The sequence below is a fragment of the Engraulis encrasicolus genome, chromosome 3 (assembly GCF_034702125.1).
Source record: "Engraulis encrasicolus isolate BLACKSEA-1 chromosome 3, IST_EnEncr_1.0, whole genome shotgun sequence".
Lineage (NCBI taxonomy): Eukaryota > Metazoa > Chordata > Actinopteri > Clupeiformes > Engraulidae > Engraulis > Engraulis encrasicolus.
Window position 1 is genome coordinate 28,505,059 of NC_085859.1, and position 5,000 is coordinate 28,510,058.

The 5,000-nt window shown below is 44.1% G+C and overlaps 1 protein-coding gene across 1 annotated transcript in view; it reads left to right on the top strand.

Annotated features, from left to right (window-relative positions):
• The window catches only part of apba1a (amyloid beta (A4) precursor protein-binding, family A, member 1a), a 104,421-nt gene that overhangs the window by 22,629 nt on the left and 76,792 nt on the right, over positions 1-5,000 (top strand). The gene's annotated exons all lie outside the window — the stretch shown is intronic.

Consider the following 5,000-nt stretch of genomic DNA (forward strand, 5'->3'; position numbering starts at 1 on the left):
AGGATCATTATCTTACGATTATACCGTTTGAAGACCATACTAATCAAGATGAAATTATTAAATCAATGAATTGCACAGCGCAATAGCCCTTGCTGTAATGAAGTGGCCAGTGATGAAGTGCCCTTAAAGCCCATCGATTAACCCCGATGTGCCTCAGGGACTGTCCCTGTTCTGTGGGTATAAGGGCATCAAGTAATTGCTAATTGTGGTACACTGTAATGTAGCACCCACCCTGGTAATAGAGACAGGCATTTTAATAATCTTCCGATCAATGTAAGAAGTTGCTGAAACACATGCCATCAGTAGGTGTGTGAGAATTGTTTTGTTGAGTATGTCATTTGATGGGGATGGTGAGAGAATGGCAAGTCATGACTGCTTTCTACCTGTAATGCACAACCTGTATATAGAGTGAGTAGTAAGCCGTGACTACTGTAGTTAATTTAATGTACGTATCATACTGTACTATTTATTTTCATCAGAATTCTACATATTACTTATTCCATATAGGGCCTTTATACTCACATGTGAGCAAACTATGTGAGCAGAACTACTCAGAGGTCTGACATATCATTCTCAACCCTCAGCAAGTCAACCGAACCAATACACCATGGCAACCAGATTTTTAGTCTACTGTACAGCGGTGCCTGAGAGAGTAGAGAGAGAGAGGTTCCATTGGCCCATTGTTTCCTGGTTCTATTATTGGGGGGGAAATCCCCCTTTAGGCAGACCTAGGCAGACCTGAGGACTGTTCTATTCAATGCTAGGAGCATTATGACACGCCCCTTTAGGCAGACCAGAACCTGGTCACATTAGGTGCCCATAGAAACCTATTATGTTGGCATATCTCTATACTTAAAGAATCTCTGGCGGTGCTGTCTGCTATGCTTCCATTTCCTTGTCTACAATACTATGAATCTGAATCCCCTTTTCTACATCCACAGACATGCTGTGTCTGACTTGGTTTCCTGTCATTGCGTCAACATCCTGCATCTGGCAGGTCACGACTCACGAGAGACTGGCTGGAAGAAGAGAGGCCGCGTTGCTCTTGCTTCTTCCTCTGCCCTTATTGCACCTGGCTGCTGTGGCTTTAACTGCCCGGCCGGCAGCCATTGTCCTGTGACAAGCATGACTCTCTCTATGGCCGTGAGGTGCACACTTCCCCTGTGAGCGAGAGAGAGAGAGAGAGAGAGAGAAAGAGAGAGGGGGGGAGAGAGAGAGAGAGAGAGAGAGAGAGAGAGAGGGGGAGAGAGAGAGGGGGGGGGGAGAGAGAGAGAGAGAGAGCTCTTCTGTCTAGCTGTGCAACACAGAGTGCACTTAAGGGCACTTGCTGCTGACGCACCTTCAAGTGCCCAAGCGACATCTACTGTAGTTGCGTGCAACTTTGCTGTTGATAAGCTAAAAGAGTCGCACACGTGCACACACATACACACTCACACACACCCATATGCACACACAATTTGCACATGCACATAGCACTGCACGCATGCATGCATGCCTGCTCGCTAACACACACACACACACAGTTACACACATACACTTACACACATACACTTACAAAGTCTTCTTCACCGCGGCCCTCGGGGGCTGGTTTCCGTGTAATGGTGAGTGAATAGGCTGCTGGGCCCTGGGAGACGGCTTTGCACGCCACACAAAATTTAAGTGGCCCTGCTCTCTCTATCAGCACTGAACAGCTGCTGGTGGACCTATGGCCCAGTTTCACAGACCCCAGCCAGTTATCCACTGCCCCAGTCATCCATCCGCCTCTTCGCCTGAGGAGAGGTGGAAATGGGAGAGGAAGAGGAGGAGAGGAGAGGAAGAGGAGAGGAAGAAGAAGAGAGCGGGTTTGGAGGAGAAGAGAAGAGAGATTGAGGAGGGAGGGAGGAGAAAAAGAGGAGGGTGGGGGAGAAGAGAGATGAGCTCACATTTGCATGAGGAGAGGAGGGAAATGAGGAAACAGAGGAGGAGAGGACAGAGGGGCTGAAAAAAAGAGATGAGAAAAGAGAGGTGAAAGAGAGGAGGGAGGAGGGTGGGGTCGAAGAGATGATTTTGCCTTGGCATGAGGAGTCAAGGAAAAGGATGATAAAGAGGAGCAGAGAGGGTAGAGGGGTTGAAAAGAAGAGAGGAAGAGGAGAGAGAAAAAGACATGAGGAGAGGGGGGTGATGGGAGAGGAAGAGAGATGAGCTTGCGGTTGCTCACCACCACTTACTGGCACACAAAGCTGGAGCTGTGGGCCATGAGAACCCTGTGAGGAGTTAAGGCTGAATATGCTTCAGATTCACATTAGTGCTTTTGGGGCGGCCGAATTAAAGAGCCCACCGCTGGGCAGCAGTGAGTGACAATATACAGCTCCAGGAGACTTACTGTACTGTAGGCCGCGTTCGTGAAGACTCATTGCTGTGCAGCGCACATGTGCACTCTGGCATTTCAATGCATTCTGGTTAGTATTTTTTGACCAAAGGGGTGCATTTCTTGAAAGCATAGTTGTTGGCCAGTTAGCAATTGGGTAGTTGCCAATTGGAAATTGCATTGCAAACCACAAAGTAGCTAACGTTCTTAGCAACTATGGTTTCGAGAAATGCACCCCGAATGCTTTGAAATTGAAAGTGTGCATGCAGCGATGCACCATCTAGAAATTGACTGCTATGGATGACGTTTGCTGTTTAGGTTGCGAGTGTAAAAAAATAGCATCTAGGGGAGAACGTACTTGGGTGAAAAATACACGTGAGGGGAAAATGCAGCAACGTATTCTATGTATGCACTGTATATGTGTGTTATTGTTGCCTCAGGGTTGTGTCTGAAATCACCTGATGAATAGCTAATGCAAGCACTTACGCATCATATCCATCATATGGGAAATAGTGGGATACATTTGAAGAGTTCAGATGCAAAACCCCCTAAGTGCCTTTTCAGAAAATAATCTTAATTCATTTTTATTTAATACAAAACTATCAAAATTGAATATTTTTTATTTTATTTACATAATATAACTATTTATATGTATTATCAAGTACATGAATGTAAACCAAACCAACAATGGGGTTCTCTACAAATATAGAAGTGCAGGTCTTCAGAAATGGGGTTTTGCATCTGAACTCTTCATTTGCTGTGAAAACGTAAGCAATCTGTGCAACTAGTAAGACTGATGATTTTGCTCCATATATTCAATGTTTACTCAACTTTGTTTTTTTTACTGTTAGACCCATTCCAGACTGAGTGGAATGTGTAATATATTTGAAACGCAGAGAAAATACGGGAAGAGGATCTTAATATCTCAGCCGAAAGGGTGTCAGAAAAGTCAGAATACAATGAATTAAAACGTATTAAATAGTTTGTTTCAAAGCACATAGTATCAGGCTGTTATTATTTTTCTATGCTGCAATAATTCAATATACATTACGATGTAACAAAAGCTTCTGTGTTTCTGTGTCTCCTGAGTAAGACTGTTGGTGTCTCTGCTGTAGACCCAATTATGTCACGTGTATGTTTGAGTGATGAATCAGACACTACTATATAAATATCAGTTGTATCTCAGGAACAGGATGTACCTTTTACATACAGTATTTGGTGTTATACACCATTCTAAACATAGAAACTTATGGTAACTCTTTATTCTGTCGAAACCTTCAAAAAGTTTTTTTTTTTTAAATAAAAAAATGTCCAATATTGCACAGTAGTCTGGAACATACTGTTCTTGTCCACAAACTCTTGAAATGTGAAGTACGGAGGCGAGGCCAGGGCTGTAATCAGTGTGGTGAGTTCACTGGAGAGAGAAGCTCTTTTCTTCAGGTGCCTCTTCAGCGCTGCGGGAGTCAGTAATGACTGGGTGGAGTGGTCCTCAAGTGGACCCATGGAGCAGCATTGGCCAGGCGAAGGGCCCATCTCGCGCGTGTCTGAGTGGCTGTTTGTTTGCATGGCCAAACAAAAGAAGAAAACAATGGTGTGTGTGTGTGTGTGTGTGTGTGTGTGTGTGTGTGTGTGTGTGTGTGTGTGAGAGAGAGAGAGAGAGAGAGAGAGAGAGAGAGAGAGAGAGATTGTGTGTGTGTGTGTGTGTGTGTGTGTGTGTGTGTGTGTGTGTGTGTGTGTGTGTGTGTGTGTGTGTGTGTGTGTGTGTGTGTGTGTGTGTGTGTGTGTGTGTGTGCGTGCGCGTGTGATTAATTCATTTATGGACCTGGTGATGGTTGCTGTGGGCATGTGGGCAGCTGTGGCCCAATAGTTAGGTTACAGGTTCAAATCCCATCCCTACCATCAAGATTCTTGCTCTCTCTACACCTTCAAGCATGGCTGAAGTGCCCGTGATCAGGACACCTAACCCCATACTACCCCAAGTACTGTCACCGGTGTACTGTTCCTAAATAACTAAGTTGCTTTGTATTAGGGATGCAAATTATCGATTAATTTATTAAGTGTTAGTTGATTGACCTTATTGATCGACTTACAATTAATTGATGAGCTGTGATTTTCCCCCAAAATCTCAAATTTTCCCCCAAAAACCCCCAAAAAGATTACATCTAAAAATTACAATTAAACATGAGATAAAATGCTATTTTTTTCTATTTATGTTCTTAATCTAAAGATGATTGAAATGTTCCCACTCTTCACACCCCTCTTCGTACACACTTCCTCATGCCCATTTCATTTCCATTGGGTCTCTCACTAGTCATGTTGGCGATTACTTGCAATATTCATTTTTTTAATCGATAAACGTTTTAATCGAGAAAAGTCGATTCATCGACATAAATTGTTTACATCCCAACTTTGTGTAAAAGAGCCAGCTAAGTGTAATGTAAAGTGTGACTGCCATTGGCCTCCTCTGTTGAAGAACGTTGTCCTCTATTTCCCCCTTGTTTCCCTACATGACCTCGGAATCCTCAGTCGTTACAGCGACATTAAATAGTTTTGCTCTTTGTTGGAAGCGGACTTGTCTCTCCTTTGAACTACGGAGTTCCGGCCTGCTCGCTCCTTCAAACGCTTCCCTACTTCAAAGTGAATTCGGAAGTGC